The sequence below is a fragment of the Choloepus didactylus genome, chromosome 16 (genome assembly GCF_015220235.1).
Source record: "Choloepus didactylus isolate mChoDid1 chromosome 16, mChoDid1.pri, whole genome shotgun sequence".
Taxonomy (NCBI): domain Eukaryota; kingdom Metazoa; phylum Chordata; class Mammalia; order Pilosa; family Megalonychidae; genus Choloepus; species Choloepus didactylus.
In genome coordinates, this window is record NC_051322.1 from 75,218,723 (window position 1) to 75,238,111 (window position 19,389).

A 19,389-nucleotide genomic window follows, 5' to 3' on the forward strand; every position below is an offset into this window, starting at 1 on the left:
GTGGCTGAACCATTATACAGTCCCACCAGCAATGAATAAAAGTTCCAATTTCTCCACATCCCCTCCAGCATTTGTAGTTTCCTGTTTGTTTAATGGCAGCCATTCTAATTGGTGTGAGATGGTATCTCATTGTGGTCTTAATTTACATCTCTCTAATAGCTAGTGAAGCTGAACATTTTTTCATGTGTTTTTTTTTTTTGGCCATTGGTATTTCCTCTTCAGAGAAATGTCTGTTCATATCTTTCACCCATTTTATAATGGGCTGTCTGTACTATCATCATTGAGTTGTAGGATTCCTTTATATATGCAAGATATCAGTCTTTTGTCAGATACATTGTTTCCAAAAATTTTTCCCATTGAGTTGGCTGCCTCTTTAACTTTTTGACAAATTCCTTTGAGGTAGAGAAACTTCTAAGCTTGAGGAGATCTCAATTATCTATTTTTCCTTTCATTGCTTGTGCTTTGGGTGTAAAGCCTAGGGAGTGGCTGCCTAATACAATGTCTTGAAGATGCTTCCCTACATTATCTTCTAGGAGTTTTATGGTACTTTCTTTTATCTTGAGCTCTTTGATCCATTTTGAGTTAACTTTTTTGTAGGGTGTGAGGTAGGGGTCCTCTTTCATCCTTTTGGATATGTATATCCAACTCTCACAGCCCCATTTGTTGAAAAGACCATGATGACCCATTTCAGTGACTTTGGGGGCCTTATCAAAGGTCAGTCAGCTATAGATCTGAGGGTGTATCTCCAAACTCTCAATTTGATTCCATTGATCAGTATGTCTATCTTTGTGCTCTTACCATGCTGTTTTGACAACCATGGCTTTATAATAAGCTTCAAAGTCAGGGAGTGTAAGTCCTCTCACTTCCTTTTTCTTTTTTAGTATGTCTTTAGCAATTTGAGACATCTCTTTCCAAATAAATTTGATTATTAGCTTTTCCAAGTCTGAAAAGTAGGCTGTTGGAATTTTGATTGGAATTACATTGATTCTGTAGATGAGTTTGGGTAGAATTGACACCTTAATAACATTTAGCCTTCCTGTCCATGAACATGGAATATTTTTCCATCTTTTAATATCCCCTTCTATTTCTTTTAGCAGAGTTATGTAGTTTTCTTTGTATAGGTCTTTTACATCTTTGGTTAAGTTTATTCCTAGGTACTTGATTTTTTTAGTTGTTATTGAAAATGGTATCTTTTTCTCCAGTGTCTCTTCAGTTTCTTCAATTCTAGCATATAGAAACATTACTGACAGATGTGTATTAATCTTGAATCCTGCTACTTAGCTAAATTCATTTATTAACTCTAGTAGCTTTATCATCAATTTCTCAGGGTTTTCCAGATATAAGAACACATCATCTGAAAACAATGACAGTTTTACTTCTTCCTTTCCAATTTGGATGCCTTTTATTTCTTTGTCTTGCTGGATTGTCCTGGCTAGCACTTCCAGCACAATGTTGAATAACAGTGGTGGTAGCAGACATCTTTGTCTTGTTCCTGATCTTACAGGGAAGGCTTTCAGTCTCTCACCATTGAGTATTATGCTGGCTATGGGTTTTTCATATATGCTCTTTATCATATTGAGGAAGTTTCCTTCAATTCCTACCTTTTGAAGTGTTTTTATCAAAAAGGGATGGTGGATTTTGTTGAATTCTTTCCCAGCATCTATTCAGATTATCATTTGCTGTTTCCCTTTTGATTTGTTAATGTATTGTAATACATTGATTGATTTTCTTATGTTGATCCATACTTGCATGCCTGAAATGAACCCCAATTGGTCATGCTGTATGATATTTTTAATGTGTCTTTGGATTCAATTTACAAGTATTTTGTTGAGAATTTTTGCATCTATATTCATCAGGGAGATGGGCTGACAGTTTTCCTTTTTTGTAGCAACTTTGCCTGGTTTTGGTGTTAGATTGATGTTAGCTTTATAAAATGAGTTATGTGGTATTCCATTTTCTTTGCTGTTTTGAAAGAGTTTGAGTAAGATTGGTGTCAGTTCCTTTTGGAAAGTTTGGTAGAATTCCTCTGTGACGACTTCTGGCCCGGGGCATTTATTTGTGGGAAGCTTTTTGATGACTGATTGTATCTCTTTGCTTGTGATTGGTTGGTTGAGGTCTTCTATTTCTTCTCTGCTCAGTTTAGGTTGTTCATATGTTTCCAGGAAATTGTCCATATTCTCTACATTATGGAATTTGTTGGTATACAGTTTTTCATAGTATCCTCTTATCATTTTTTTTAATATCTTCAGGATCCACAGTAATGTCAACTTTCTCTTTCATTATTTTGTTTATATGGGTCTTCTCTCTTTTTGATTTTGTCAGTCTAGCTAGGGGCTTGTCAATCTTGTTGATCTTCTAAAAGAACAAACTTTTGGTGATATTTATCCTCTCTGTTGTTTTTTCTGTTCTCTATGTATTTATATCTTCTTTAATCCTTGTTATTTCTTTTCTTCTACTTGGTGTATGATTGGTTTGTTGTCCATTTTCTAGCTTCTTCAGTTAACCCATTAGTTCTTTGATTTTGGCTCTTTCTTCCTCTTTAATATATGTGTTTAGTGCTATAAATTTCCCCCGTAGCACTGCTTTTGCTGCATCCCATAGGTTTTGGTATGTTGTGTTCTCATTTTCATTTGTCTCTACATATTTAGCAATTTCTCTTGCTATTTCTTCTTTAACCCACTGATTGTTTAGGAGTGTGTTGTTTAACCTCCAGGTATTTGTGAATTTTCTAAGTCTCTGATGGTTATTGACTTCTAATTGTATTCCATTGTGGTCGGAGAATGTGCTTTGAATAATTTCAATCTTTTTAAATTTATTGAGGCTTGTTTCATGTTCCAGCATATGATCTATTCTGGAGAAAGTTCCATGAGCACTAGAAAAGTATGTGTATCCTGGTGATTTGGGATGTAATGTTCTGTATATGTCTGTTAAATCTAATTCATTTATCAGATTGTTTAGGTTTTCAATTTCCTTATTGGTCCTCTGTCTGGTTGATCTATCTATAGGAGAGAGTGATGTGTTGAAGTCTCCCACAATTCTTGTGGAAACATCAATTGCTTCCTTTAGTTTTGCCAGTGTTTCTCTCATGTATTTTGTGGCACCTTGATTGGGTGCATAAACATTTATGATTATTTCTTCTTGTTGGATTGCCCCTTTTATTAGTATGTAGTGACCTTCTTTGTCTCTGAAAACATCCCTGCATTTAAAGTCTATTTTATCTTAGATTAATATTGCTACATCTGCTTTGTTTTGGCTGTAGCTTGCATGAAATTTTTTTTCCATCTTTTCATTTTCAATTTCTTTGTGTCCCTGTGTCCAAGATGAGTCTCTTGTATGCAACGTATTGATGGTTCATTTTTTATCCATTCTGTGAATCTGTATCTTTTAATTGGGGAGTTTAATCCATTTACATTCAATGTTATAACTATGAAGGCATTTCTTGAATCAACCATCTTATCCTTTGGTTTATGTTTGTTATATATATTTTCCCTCTCTCTATTAATATCCTTTGCTGTACCCATACTGTATCTCTTTAGTACTGAACCTTTCTCCATGTCTCTCTCTCCTTTCTTTGTTTCTCTGTCTGAAGGACTTCCTTTAGTATCTCCAATAGGGAGGACTGAAGGTCTCTTGTTAACATATTCTCTCAGCATTTTTTTTTTTGTGAAAAATTTAAGCTCTTCCTCATATTTGAAGGAGAGCTTTGCTGGATAAAGTATTCTTGATTGGAAATTTTTCTCACTCAGAATCTTAAATATGTCATGCCACTGCCTTCTCACCTCTATGGTGGCTGCTGAGTAGTCACTTCTTAGTCTTATGCTGTTTCCTTTGTATGTGGTGAATTGCTTTTCTCTTGCTGCTCTCAGAACTTGCTCCTTTCTTCTGTATTTGACAGTGTGATCAGAATATGTCTTTGAGTGTGTTTATTTGGATTTATTCTATTTGGTTTTCACTGGGCATTTATGATTTTGTATTTATGGTGTTTAGAAGATTTGGGATGTTTTCCCCAAGAATTTCTTTGAATACTCTTACTAGACCTTTACCCTTGTTTTCCCCTTCTGGAACACCAATGAGTCTTATATTTTGTCACTTTATATTATCTATCATATCCCTGAGTTTCATTTTGATTTTTTCAATTTTTCCCCATTCTTTCTTTTATTCTTTCATTTTGCATTCTGTCATCTTCCACATCACTGATTCATTGTCTAACTTCCTCTAGTCTTGTACTATGAGTATCCAGAATCTTTTTAATTTGGTGAAAATTCCTTTAATTTCCATACTATAATCTATTTTTATTTACTATTGCAAGTTCTTTAGGCTCTTCTAGGGTCTTCTTGATATCCTTTATATACTGTGCCATGCTCTTCTTCATGTCCTTTATATCCTGTGCCATGGTCTCATTGCTCTTCTTTTGTTCTTTGATTAATTGCTCCAGGTACTGTGTCTCTTCTGATGTTTTGATTTGGGTGCTTGGGCTTGGGTTATCCATATTGTCTGGTTTTCTAATATGCTTTAAAATTTTCTGTTGTTTTTGTCCTCTTGGCATTTGCTTAACTTGATAGGGTACTTTTAGTATTTGTAGACTGATTAAAATCCCTAATGCTAATTTGTCAGATCTACAGCTTCATGGAATACACTTTCTCTAACTAACCAGCAGTTGGTGTCCACAAGCAACTGGTTCCCCTCAAGCCAGTTCTCCCCTGCTTTGTCTGTGTGGTGAGTGGGGGAGTTAGTCTTGTGGGGTCCAGTTGGTGTACCAAGCTTGCATGTGTCATTGGTGTTGCCTGCCCTGTATACTGGGTGTCTGAATGGGTGGTCAGGGAGGGGAGCAGCTTTAAAAATCAAATCTCCCTGGTGTTCCTGGAAATTTAAAGCTGCTGCAATAGTCTAATCCTTCAGTTCAGTCCTGCCACAGTTTGTCTCTGCCTCTGACCCACAAGTCCTTGGTATTGGTGTATGGCCCTGAGTCTTGTGAGTGGGTCCCTCTTCCAGACCATGCACCCCCAGGCCTTCTGTTGAGGGATGACTGTGCTATGTCACAGGTGACTGACATACCCCCAGGATGGTTCTGGGCTGCAGAGCTGTGTAGGGAGGCTCCAAATCTGCTGAAAGGATGGCTGAATTGTGCATGTTAATTCACACTGCTCTGCCTTCCCAACTCTGGGACAACCAGCTGAGGGTGCAGGGAAGGCTAATGTCCATGCCTGAATTTGTGGTGTGTGCCTGTGTATTCAGAAGCACTGCCATCACAGTGGGTTGTCTGGGGCACCTCTAGGCTATGGGGCCAGAAATGGGCAGGAGTGTTCCCTGTCCACCAGGATGATGGCTGTGAGAGGATGCTCCCCTTTTCTTCAGAAGTTGTGAGGTATGGTGAATTTTCTCAGCCACTGGACTTATTGCATTTTGTCTCAGAGCTCTCTTAGTTCTGCTCTTGTCTTGACCTGCCCAAATTGCAAGTCTTTGAGGCTTTCTGTATGGGGCTTCTTAGAGTAATTGTTTTAGAAAAAGAGAAAAAGAGAGAAAAAAAGAGGTCCTCCTTGCAGATCTAATGGGTTATTGAAATGCTAAGAGACAAAGCAATTAGGGCCATTACAGAAAGGTCCAGGAGGCAGAGAAACTGGTTTTTCTTCTGGATTTGCATATGTGCCTGACTGAGCTCTGCCCTTCCCCATTCTGTTACCCAAAACTCCAAAAAGCCTCTGCTTTTATTTTGAGGTTTTTTTCTTGCTGCTTTTGCTATCCCTACCTCCTCTCCACTGGGCTGGCTGCTTCCAGATTCTCTGGTGTCTGGTCTGAGTCTATCTATGATTGGAGTTTGGATCAGTAGAATGAGTTTCCAATAAGAGCCACAACTGCAGTTCTCCCTCCTCATTCCCAGCACTGATGGCCCTTCCTCCCATGGGACTGAGCCCATAAGGGAGGAGAATGTGTCTCCTGGCCATGAAAACATACAGATTTCATTGATCTCAGCAGTTCCATGTGTTCATGAGTGTTGTATAAAGCACGACTGAAGTCAAATTGCTCTGCAGTGTCTGGTCCACATGGTACCTGGCTTTCTACCTATTTCCCTGGAGGAGTAACAAAAACATACACCTCACCACTCCACCCTCTTGCCCCCAAGTGCTCTTGATTTTTAAAGATTACTTTTTGAAATGTAATGTAGTTTTGTTTTGCAATTATTCAAAACTTTTTCTTGTTTCCAAAGCTGACTGCATAAAACAAAACATGTACACAATGGTATTAGATTCTATGCCTCTCTGTGCCCTCTCCCCTATATGAAAATTTTATTTTTGTGGTTTGTCCATCCATCATTTAAAAAAAAACAATGAAGCAGGTATGTGTATATATATGTATCACCACTCCTTTCTTAGATAAAATGTAGCCAATTATATTTTCTTCTTCACCTTACTTTTTTCTCTTTTTTGGAGCTCACCCATAGCAGGAGAACAATAGTCTTCCTTCCTTCTTACAACAGCAAAGTCCTTCACTGAGTTGATATACCATATTTTAATAAGAGACATTTAAGTTTCTTCCAGTCTTACTGTTACAAATAGTGCTGCAATGAATAGCCTTGTGCAGATAACTTTCTGCATTTTTGTGAATAATTCCCAGAATTAGCATTGCTGAGAAAAAGGACACATGCAAATGTAATTTCACTAGATCCTGCCAAATCACTTTCCAAAGGGTTTGTACCAATTTTCATTTTCCCAAGTTTGCTAATAGAATTTTCAATATAAAATCCTGGCAAGTTGTTTGAATGAGAGCAAGTTACTCAGCCTTTCTAGGCCTAGTTACTTCATCTATAAAATGGGATGGACAAGTACCTACATCATGAGCTCTTCTAAGGATTAAGTAAAAGACTATGTAAAGCATTTAGTAGTGTTTTTGGAACATAACAAGTCATCAATAAATGTTAACTGCTATGAAAGAGAGCTGTGTAAATGCAAGAATATTAAAAAACAATCCCCGCAATATTTGGCCTTATTCATGTATTACAACACATTTAATAGATTTACCTTCTCAATTATATTGGTCCAAGACTAATTTTAAAATTAGTTTGCTTTCTCTAATAATGGCATAAGTTATTAGGAGAGGTGGCAAAGTGAAGAAAGGCTGGGATTAAAGAGGCATACATACATAGATTATCTTTTCTATGATGATATATGGTGATTAACAGTTGATAATATTCTGATTAGCAAAACCAACATGGAAATTTCTGTTGCTGACAAGGCAACACTGAAATGAAACACAGACACAAAGTTAAGTTTTAAGGGAGCAGGGGACCCACAGCATTGTATGCCAAGTGGGTGCTAATGCACCTGTGTTCCAGTTATTTATTTATTTGTTACATAAAGCAAGACTATGCTACATGATCAAAAGCATTCAGGGTCTCTCAGATATTAATCTTTACATCCTGCTGCAGATAAGAAGGAATAATCTGGGCTCAATGTTTAATGCTGCTGTCATAGTCACAAGACACACATCTTTACAAGGCATGCCTGCATGGTTTTGCATGCAGGCTTGTGGCCCAGCATTCCAGGCCACCACCCCAGACAAGGTCTAAGTGACATGAAAAGCTTGGTTCCCCATATGTCCCCCTTTTTGTTTCTTCAATGTAGACAGAATGGACCAAGCAGCTTCTTTCTGCTTTAGATCTGAGAGGGTTTTTCTTGTGCATCTGAGGACTAAACGAAGACATAATATGATTAACAAAATTAGGAGAATACTACCCAGGAACCCACCACCAAGGGATTTAACCCGTACTATAGGATTTAATTTTTCAAAGCCATCAGTAATATCTTGAATATCTTGCATTGTCTCTGATTCTGATAGAACATCAAGATTAGCATTTTGGATATTATCTACTTTTTCTTGCAATTTTAAAATATCCATGGTAAGATTACCATGATGTCTGATTAAATGTCTCTTGACTCTAGCCCATGTAAAATGGGTGTTGTTATATTTATGGGGAGTGACACAAAATGTTGATGTATTCCAATCACACTGTAATTTAAACCAGTGTCATAAGTTCTCATCTTCCTCCCCTACAAGGAGAACAGCATTCTCTAGAGCCATGAGATGGGCATTAATTTCTTTGTCAATTTGTAACTGTTCCCCCCATGCTTTACTCACATTTGTATGCCATTTTTGAACAAATGCTGTAGTTTGAATAGATTGATGTAGCGCTGTTCCTGCAACAGTGGCTGTAGTTGCAATAGCTATTATGCCAATCAGATATGCTATTAGCAGTCCAAGAAATCTCTTTGTTCTTCTGTATAATTTTTATAAAATTTGTAGTAACATATGCATATCAGGTGATGATTCCCAAGGTCTGTGCTGTGAAACAGGGAGTCACAGGCATTTGTGTCATCTAAGAATTACAATAGTAATATTTTTAGAGTCTATGGTGTTATTTAAACAAGTATAAAGTGAACAACTTTTATTCTCCATACAATTAATTTCCTTAGTAATAATATTAATAGTGAGATTTCCTATCCAAAAGACATAAGGATCTCTAACACAGGCTTGTATTCCAAAAGTATCTATTTTTGTAAAATTTAGAGTATAATTAATCTTAATTGTATAGTTCCCATTCCATCTGGAAATGTTATGCAAAATAGTGAGCCTCCAAAGTGTATCTTGAACATAGGAATTATTTAAAGTAGGTTTGGGTGGGGACCAGCCAACGTCATGCCAAATAATAGGATATCTTGCCGGGGTTTGAATAGTATAAGAATGATTATAATTATGAACCTCCAATTTTAGTCTCTTGTAATCAGAGCACTTTGCATTAGTGCAATTCTGAACTGCATACCCCTTAGGGGACCAGTCAGTTACAATTCCATGGGAACCATTCTGCACTAACACACCACTAACTGCTGTACAATTAACCCAATATACCCTTTGTATTTCTGGCAACCAATGTTTTGTTATGTAACAAATAGGGCATCAGGGAGCATGGTCCTGAATAGTAATATTTTCATTGTGGGCAAAACTATAGCCAGATATTAGGAATAGGGATGCTTTGGAGACATCTCACTTGGGTATGACTGTTAACCATGCACGCCAAGTCAGGGCCAGGCATCCTTCACCTTGTCCCACACACAAATGTAAATGTGCAAAAGCTAATGATTGATAATAGTTCTTTGCTTCCTCCTCAGGAAACTGAGGAAGTCTTTCATCAATTGGAGGAGGCAGCTAAGTACCATTGCTGAAATATACAGTGGGAGAGGGATGATCCCACTCTACAGGTTGTAGCAATGGGGGATTAGGGATATAGGCCCAATAGGTATAATTTCCAGAATGAGCACATGCTGGAGATATACTCACAGCAACAGCAATAAAAGCCAACATTGCTGCCATCAGGTAAGGACCTGTCATAGGCAGCTGAGCTTGCTGAACTTGTTTTTCAGCATCCTGACACAGCTTTTTTATCTGACCCCAAGTTGGGTGTCAGGCTTCCCTAGTTTGGGGCATTGGCCTGATCACTGTCATCTTCACTGTCAGACCCTGGAACTGCATCACTGGTGGTTTGATGTCTCACAGGAATTTTCTTTTTCTTGTTGGCTCCATGTTACAGCTTCAGTCATCAGGCTGGTATCCAAATTGGAATTTGTCCATCACCTGGGGAAATACAAGCATAACCTCATCCCCATGTTTGCAATTTTCCCATTGTTCATTCATTGGTTAACACATCCTTCCACCATATGGGAGGTGCTTCCTGAGAGTGATGGTTTGGTGTTTTCTCAGTCAGGAAATGTTCTGCAGCAGAGTTGCCCAGTTTTTCATAAAAATTAAAAAAATTTAAAGTAAATAAGGCTTTTGATAATCTGCCATGGGGAGTTCCATCTCCCCCTTTGTTTTTGCAACATAGTTTTTAACGTACTATTGGCACATACAACAATTGCCTGTCCTTGAGGATTAAAAGGAACACTAGTAGTATGATGGATGCCCCAAGTTGTAGTGAAACTAGCAAATTTTGCAGATGTATAGGCTGGGCCATTATCAATTTTTAAAGCATGGGGTAAGCCCATAGAGGCAAAACAGGCAAAAAGGTGAGCTTGAACATGATGAAATGTTTCACCTTTTTGTGCAGTGGCCCAAAGAAAACCAGAGTATGTATCAATGCTGACATGAACAGTGGCTAAGTGGCCAAAGAAGGGAATATGAGTAACATCCATTTGCCATAAATCATTAGGGGCTAAACCACAAGGGTTGACACCAGGCTCCTGTAATGGAGGAGCAGTGAGAAGTTGACAATTTGTACAGGAAGAGACAGTATCTTTAGCTTGTGCTCTAGTAAGGGGAAATTGAGACAGTAGTCCCTGTACACTAAGTTGAGTAAGTGAGTGAAAGTGAGAAGCTTCTGAAATAACAGGTAGCAATAATTTATCTGCAGCAGCATTGCCAGCTGCTAGAGGGACTGGAAGATTGGTATGGGAATGAATATGGGTGATGTAAATGGGAGTGCTACAAGCATGCACAGCTGATCATAGCTCAAGTAAAAGGTTAAATAAACAAGGAGGCAACTGTTGCTTAATAGTTGCCATTTCAATTTTACTAGTTATGTGAACAACATAGGCAGAATCAGATAAAATATTAATGGCTTCAGGAAAATCTGTTTAAACAGCTATTACTGCAGCCAGTTCAGCTTGCTGGGCAGAGAAATGAGGAAGATTTAAAACTTTGGACTCAGGGCCAGTATAGGCAGCGTGACCTTTAGATGATCCATTTGTAAACACAATGGGAGCATTACTCAAATGTTCACAAGAAGTATATTTTGGCAGTATTGTGTATGGTGAATGAATTGGAAAAGGTCATTTTTTGGATAATGATTATCCAGCTGGCCAACATAGTCATCTAGAGCAATTTGCCAAGCTAGATGTTGTTGCAAAATAACTGAGAGTTCTTTAGCTGTTATTGGGAGCACAATGAGGCAGAGGTCAAAACCAATAAGTTGCTTTGCTCTTTTCCTTGCTTGAGCAACCAAGGTGGCTAGGAGATCTAAATAAGGGGATATGGATTTTACTGAAGAATTAGGCAAAAATATCCATTCTACAAGTTTTTCATTTTGCAAAAGCAAACCTGTGGGGGATTTTGGAGTAGAAAAGATAAGGAGAGACAAAGGTTGAGTGGGATCAATGTGGGATATCTGAGCTTGTTGAACTTTAGCTTCCACTAATTGTAATTCCTTCTCTGCAGCTGAAGTTAAAGATCTAGGGCTGTTTAATTTAGAATCCCCACAAAGGAGAGAAAATAGGTTGGAGAGCTTATAGTTAGTTATGCCTACTTTGGGGCAAAGCCAATTTATATCCCCTAGTAGGTTTTGTAAATCATTTTAGGTGGTAACAGCATCTCTGTGGAGTTGTACTTTTTGGGGTTGAATTGTAAATCTGTTAATAGTGGAGCCCAAATACTGTACTGGCAAAGTGTGTTGCACCTTGTCAGCAGCAATATGCAATCCTACATCCTGTAAGTGCTTTTGAACAGCATAGAACAAAGCATCTACTTCAGTCTCCTGAGGTGCAGAGCACAAAATAGCATCCATATAATGGATGATGTAGGCTTTAGGAAATTTTGAATAGACCAGCTGTAAGGCATGGTCCACATAGTACTGACATATTGTAGGGCAATACATCATGCCCTGTGGTAAGACTTTCCACTGATGTCATTTTGAAGGAGCTTTGTTGTTAAATGACAAAATAGTAAACACAAACTTTTCTTTGTCTTGATCAGCTAAGGGGATGGAAAAGAAACAGTCTTTAATATCAATGACTACTAAGGCCCAGTTTTCAGGAATCATGCTAGGATTTGGGAACCCAGATTGTAAAGGTCCCATAGGCTGAATAACAGCATTAACACCTCCTAGGTCAGTTAACATACTCCATTTCCCAGATTTTTTCTTTATTGGGAACACAGGAGGACTAAAGGACTCTTTGATATGCTGCAAGGACAATTGTTTTTGAACCAACTCATGCACAGCTTCTAATTTTTCTTTTGTAAGTGGCCACTGCTCTACCCATACTGGTTTTGTTGTAGTCCACTTTAATGGGATGGGTTGGGGAGGTGAATGAACAGTGGCCACCACTAAAAAGTTTATGCCCTAAACCAAACCTATCACTTTTTGGTGAGACTTGTATGGGTGAAAGGGCACCTTGCAAATGTACACCAAGCCCATGGCCAGGGACATACCCCATATTTGCCATCATGTTGTGGCTTTGAATACTGTACACCCCACTAGGAGGAGGGATATGCACAGTGGCATCCCATTGTTCAAGTAGGTCTCTGCCCCAAAGATTAAGAGGAACAGCAGCCACATAAGGTTGTAGAGTGGCCTTCTGTCCCTCAGGGCCAAGGCAAGGTAAGAAGTGAACACTTTGCATAAGCCCTTGAGGGGAGCCTAGGCCCACAACAGTAATTTGTGCCTCTTGCAATGGCTGATGTCGGGGCCAATGTTGTTGATTAACAACAGAAATATCTGTGCCCGTATCTATAAGCCCAGTAAAGCTATGCCCATGAATTGTAAGAGTACATATAGGGCATGGCTCCTGCAGAGACTCTGTGAGAAAAATTCTTGCCTTGCCTGTGCTACTGAAACTTCCATCTCCCTGCTTCTTAGGAACTAACAGGTAGATAAGGTAATAGTAAGAGCTGAGTGACTCTTTCACCTTTATGGGCAGTCCAGGGAATAGAGGAAGACATGACCACTTGAATTTCACTAGTATAATCAGAGTCATTGACTCCAGTGTGTACATGAATGCCCTTAAGATTGAGAGAACTGCATCCAAGCAAAAGACCCACCATTCCTTTAGGTAAGGGGCCATAATACCCGGTGGGGACCTTAACAGGAGGATTATTGGGGAGAAGACATACCTCAGCATTGGCAGTGAGGTCTACTTCTGTACTCCCAGCAGTGGCTGGGGAAAGCTACAGGATGGAGAGCTTGGAGTTGGTGGAGGGACAGCATGCAGATTTTGATGTTGAAGTGGGAATGCTCCCTTTCTGTGAGGGGCTGGGAGTCTGCCCCGATTGCCATTTCCCAAAAGGGAGGTGCCGACCTTATGAAAAGTGGATCAGCACTGGTTGGCCCAGTGTTGACCTTTTTGGCATTTTGGACAAATGCCAGGCTGCTTTTGTGGAGATTTATTTTTAAAGTGACTGCATTCTTTTTTGGTATGACCCATTTTTCCACAGGAAAAGCTTTTTCCTGGGAACTGAGAGCCAATTTTCAAATTAGCCATGGCTTGAGCCATTATTTCTGCTTTATAACCTTCAGTCCCAATATCTTGGCATAAACAAATATAGCCATTAAGATCAGCTTTACCTTTAAATGGGGCAATGGCTCATTGAAAATCTTTATTAGCATTTTCATATGCTAACAGCTGCAAAATAGTATTGGCAGCCTCTGAACTAGTAACCTGCCAGTGTATTGCTTCTTGGACCCAGGCAATGAAATCTGGATATGATTCTTTTGGCCCTTTCAAAACCTTCTGAAAGGATTGTGCAGCTGTACCTTTAGCTTCAATTTTGTTCCAAGCTTGTAAACAACAATGGCAAATTTGCTTGATTGCCTGATCATTATAAACAGACTGTTTTTCAATAATGAAATAATATCCTTTGCCCAATAACTGATCCAAATTTATATTTACCTTATTTTGCTGATTATGTGCAGCCTGTCATTCTGCATGCTCCACCCACCAAGTCCTAAATTGTAGATATTCTCCTGAGCTGAGGACTGCATGGGCTAACGTGGTCCAATCTATGGGAATTAGATGAGAAACTTCAGCTAAACTTTGTAATATGTCAACTGAAAAAGGAGAATGAACCCCATATGTTTGTACAGCTTTTTTCAGTTCTTTAAGAACTGCAAATGGGACATGCTCATGGAAGTAAGTATAAAGTCCATGAGGATAATTAGCATTTTGTCCAGGAGGTACTTCTTCAAGAATCATAACAGGGAAGGCAACAGGACAACATATGGCTACTAAATCTCCTTGCTGCCTAGCCTCTGTCAGGCCCTGCTGCACACCTGAAAGGTGAGCAGGCTTAAGTGCCTGGGTATTGCTAGGTGCAGGAGGAAGCAGTGTAGGAGGGAGAAGCCATTCATCTAAACAAGGAGCAGAAGGAGGTTGTGGGCATTGACAGGAATAAAAGACTTTAGCAGGTTATATAGAATCTTTATCATCCTTCTCATCTTCAGAAAAAGGATCGGGACTAGGGCTATCACTAGATTCCCCATCCTCCTCCTCATCATCAGTTTTTAGAGGCTCAAGAACAGACTTAATTAAAGACCATGTAGACCAAATAGTAACAGGTAAATTAACTCCTTGTATATGTTTTTGTTTCCTTACCTACCCACTCCCAGTCATGAATTCAAGGGAGCCAAGTGTAGGGAACCAATAGCAGTATTATTCAATAACCTGCAGCAATTCTAAAATTTGTGACTTACCCACCTTGACACCAACAGCCCGCAGCAGTTGCTACAAGAGGGAAATATAGGATACATACTTATTGTGCCCCTCAACATTACCCATTACCCTGCTTAAAATGCTTGTGGCCGTTCTACAAGGAACACATACAAAAGATAGCCATTACCTCCACCCAAGTTCCTGTGCTGCTATACCTCAGTTGTTCAAGTGATTCTTCTGTCAGGAACCAGGTCTGGTTCTTTGAGCCCCACGTTGGGTGCCAGTTGTTGCTGACAGGGTGATGCTGAAATGAAACACAGACACAAAGTTAAGATTTAAGGGAGCAGGGGACACACTTAGCATGAGATGCAGTGGGTCCCCTGCTCCCTTAAATCTTAATTTTGTGTCTGTGTTTCATTTCAGCATTACCCTGTCAGCAAAAAATTTCTTTTGGGAACTGCAGTCTGCACCATAGAGTTTGAAAGTTATTTTTTTGAAAAGGAGCTCATTTCCATTTAAAAATTTAAAAAATACACCTGGCATTTGGTTGGTGATATTAATATATTTTTTGGTGTGGTAATGGTATTATGATTTTTGATAAGGCATCCTTATCTTTTAGAGAAACACCCTGAGTATTCACAGATAAAATATGTCTGGGAAATGCTTCTAAATAATATGGAGAGATGTCCCGGCCGGCGGGACGTTCAACGGAAGCTCCAAATCCTGTGAGGGAGGAATGGTATGGGACAAGAGACGCGAGGAATGACAGCAAGACAGGTTTCTGATCAAGCTGCAAAACTTTATTGAAGAGGCAGGGTATATATACCCTAAGGTAGAGGGAGTGGCTAGTACGAACGGGTGGCGGCCTAGGATTGGCTGCTGCTGTTGCTAGGGCGGATGGCAGATGTAAGGCTAGCACAGGATTGGTGGCTACTGTTGCTGGGGTAGAAGGCAGGTAGTAAAGCTAGCACTCTAGATGTGAATCTTAGGCACAAACGGCTATCACTTCTGTAGAAGGCTGAGGGCAACTTAAACTGTTGTTACATCAGCCCTAGCGGCCATGTTGCATATCTCCGGCATCGCTGAGGGTGGATTTTATACATGCTACCTTAATTGTCCCCAACATCTCCTCCCTTTGTTTTTCAAAAGGATGGAGGAAGAATGCTGATCGAGCACTCTTTTGGCATTAACCTGCTGGGGGAAATAGAGGCCTCATTCCCCAAGTTGTTTGTGGCTCTGTTTTTCTGGGGAGGGGAGTTTTTGGCAGAGCAAAACCCCTATGCAAATGAGGCATATTTCTCAAGGAGCTCGAAAATGGCCTTTAGTTGCTTTGGCCCTCCTTTGCAGTGCTTTGCCTCGCACCCAGCGGTACCAATCATAGAATACGCTAGAAGCATACTTTCGAGTTGTATGCTGCTCCCGTAGGAGGGGGTTTCTTACCCGTAAGGGTGGGTAGCAGTCAGATGATCTGGATCCAAACCCTGGTCAGCGAGGTGAAGCCGGTGATAATGCACTTGAATAGGCTTGCTTAGGGCAGAGTCAATTTGATCCTTAACTAGCTGTATTATTCTTTTTATGGCCCAAGGAGCAAAAGATATTATAAGGATTATGGTTATTAAGGGGCCTAATATAGGAAGGAGGTAAGGGAGGATTCCATTAAGTCCCCAGGAGATACCCCCTTGGGTTTCTCGCTCATGTTTGCGATTTTCAATTCCTTCCCTAAGTTTGGCCATAGAATCCTTAACTATGCCAGAATGGTCAGCATAAAAGCAACATTCCTCGCCCAGTGCAGCACAAAGCCCTCCTTGCTTAAGGAAAAGCAGATCTAAGCCTCTCCTGTTTTGGAGAACAACCTCCGATAGGGACGTAAGGGATTTTTCAAGATGGGTAATGGAGGTTTCAATGTGGGCTAAATCTTCGTCTATAGCAGCTCTTAGGTGGGAGAAGCCTTGGTTTTGGAGAATGATGGAGGCGGCTCCGGTGCCTATGCCAACAATACCTAAAAGAGAAGCAATAGTAACAGCCGTAACAAGTTCTCTTTTTTTTCTTAGCATGGCTGGAGGCTGTGCGTCCCAGTATTGATAAAGGTCTTCTTCTTTATGGAAGAGGACATGGGGTAGCACAGTTACTAAGAGGCACATTTCCCCTGTTTCAGTGAGGGCTTTTGCTGATACGCAAGGATTAAGCCCCGTGGAAGAGCACAGCCATTTTGCCCCTACTGGGGGAATATAGAATTTACCTTGCGATGGAAAGGACGACTGTGCACAGACCTTTTTTAAGGAGGCGGAAATGTTACCAATACAATGCCCAGAGTGAAGAACGGATTGCATGATGAGACCGATTTTTTTGTTTGCATTCCAAGGACATTGGGAGGATTGTCTTCATTAGAAGTATTAAATGTAACATTAAGAGCTATAGCATCATAATAAGGAGGCTTGGCAGAGAAACACAGCCAACAACTATGAGTAAAATTAGGCTGGGAGGAGTTTAGAGAGAGAAAGGTAGCTTGGAGTAGTGGCCAAAGCGGGCTGTCAAATGATATGGATGGGCTTGAGGACGACAATATTGGAATGCTAATAAAAGGGGGGGTAGTGGGGTGAATTTTGGAAAGATTTGTACTGGGCGTGCTCGGGACAGGAGGGGTAGCTGGAGGCGCGAGCACTATATTTGGTCCAGTGGCAGAAGGTTTTTGCTGTACTGCTTCCTTCTTTATTAGAATAAGGCTTCCTGGGTCGGTTGATGAAAATAAGTAGATTCTAAAGCCCTATGTCCGACCGTTTAACCAAGAGTTATCAGTGGGGAGTTGTACGGTGAGATTTAGTTTTTCACAGTTTGAGTCACCAAATGTAGATAAGGTGGTGCGTTTACCGAGTGTGCAGCCAAGGGGGGACCATTTTAAAGTTAGGTAGTAATCAGGGGTGGAAGGTTTCCAATTGGTAGCTAATGTTTCACACCCCCAGTATGCACAATAGTACTGGTTGGGAGTATTGCAATATTGTTTTCTGGGGTTGGAGGCCGGGCACATGTAATATTGGGCTTTGTTAAGGCATGGTGTGCCGTCTGAACATTTAATTAGATCACTGGCATAAACAAAGAAGGAAGGGCATCCTGCTGTAATTTGGGTTTGTATAACTGTGGAATCTTCCCATCGTGCTAAGGTCCATTTCCAAGGCTGATGGGGGTTGGAGTTGCCGAAGGTGGCATGCACACTTTGCAGGAGAAAATATAAGGCGGCAACTTTAAATGGCAGTAGGCATAACAAAGCCATACTAATAGAAGCTATAGGTTCTTCCCTGTTAAGGGAGACAAGCTAGTAGAGTGATACACCCTACAACGCACACATATGTTATAGCAAGCAGGAATCTTTCTAACGGATTCCAATCTTTTGGGGCAATGGTTGCTAATCCGGCTGCAAACAGCAAAGCCAGAAGACCAATTAAGAAAAGCCAATAGTAATTCAAGTGGTAATTCATGTGATTAGTGATGGAATAAACCTGTAAGCAGGACTTCTTTCCACTTCCGGTTGTGTGCGGACTGGCTGTCTCCGGATGGGTTATAGCAGGAGTTATTGATGCGCTGGAAGAGAAAAGAAAGACATTTTTCTCAGGGAGAGGCTTCTACCCTGGAAAGGTTATTATTAAGAGGAGGGGAAGGAAGTGTCTCAGGGGTTTGTTTTGGCAATGAAGAATTAATATGTTTTATTAGCCGTTCTGGAAGCCAGCGAGGACCTTCCCTCTTTTGATCATATATGCAAGCAGAGCCTCGTCCCCAAATAATCACGGGGTCAGGCCCATTCCATTCTGACGTTAAGGGGTCACGCCACATAACAGTGGCTTGTTGCGTTTGCGTTTTGGGATGCCAATGTCTGTCAGCTGCAGATTGTCCTTCATCATCCAGAGTTAGGAAGTTAAGAACAAAAAGAGCATGATGTAAAAGGTCTCGAGGTCATTGTTTGGTGAGATTGAGAGTACTTTCGGCTAAACGGCACAGGGCATTTTTTAAGGTGCGATGTGCTCGTTCTACCATTCCTTGCCCCTGGGGGTTATACGGTATTCCCGTGATATGCTTAATTTGTAATTGTTGACAGAAGGTTTGAAAATTTTTTCCAGTATATCCAGGCCCATTGTCTGTTTTAATGATTTTAGGTTGGCCTAAAGTAGCGAAGCAATGTAGTAAATGAGAAATAACATGCTTCGAAGCTTCTCCTGTTTGCAAGCTAGCTTGAGAAATGGCCAGGTTGCTTACAGTTATAGCATGTTGGAGGCTTTGCTTGTGCCGTGAAATTTTTGTGCTGTGCTGCAAAATTTTGAAGAGCGGCGCCAATAGCTATTCCAAGGGTTTGAGTGGGCCCGATGCCAGAACAGAGCTTTATGTAATTATTAAGGCTAGTATTACGAAAGGGACGGATTGCTGCTTGGCAGGCAGCGTTAGCATTTTCATAGGCCAGGTGTTTAATAAAATCACTTTCGTTTTCGCTAGCCCCAAATAAGCGCTCAGCCATGTTTTGCAGGCGGCTAAGGAAATCAGTATACGGCTCATCAGGCCCCTGTCTTAATTTAGCAAGAGAGGCAGTGGCGGCGCCCTTTTGCGGAAGTTTTTTCCATGCTCTAAGCGCGGCCGTTTGTATTTGCGCTAAGAGACCTGGGGGGAATTGAGCCTGCTTATCACTTTGATGGTAGGGACTTTGACCTAAAAATTTATTTAAGGTCCAAGTTTTAGAAGTGGCCTTACGGGCATTGCGGGTGGCATACTTTTTACAATGCTCCTCATAATCAGATTTCCATAACAGGAAATCACCGCCAGACAAGGCAGCTCTGGCTAGCTGGTACCAATCATTAGGAATAAGTTCCTTTTCACTAAGGCTCTCCAGTAGGGCGAGCGTGAAGGGAGCGGTAGCGCCATAATCACTCACTGCCTTTTTTAATTTCTCTAGATATGTTAGACTAAGTTTTTTATATTTAGCAGTTGAGGTGGAACTAGC

At 40.4% G+C, this 19,389-nt stretch overlaps 1 long non-coding RNA gene across 1 annotated transcript; it reads right to left on the minus strand.

Annotated features, from left to right (window-relative positions):
* Window positions 1-7,258: 7,258 nt before the first annotated feature.
* On the minus strand, window positions 7,259-12,991 carry LOC119511110. Its single transcript, XR_005212153.1, has 4 exons — window positions 12,874-12,991; window positions 9,545-9,624; window positions 8,134-8,371; window positions 7,259-7,685 (listed from the first exon to the last, which is right to left on the minus strand). It is a non-coding gene; the product is annotated as an uncharacterized LOC119511110 (long non-coding RNA).
* Window positions 12,992-19,389: the final 6,398 nt, after the last annotated feature.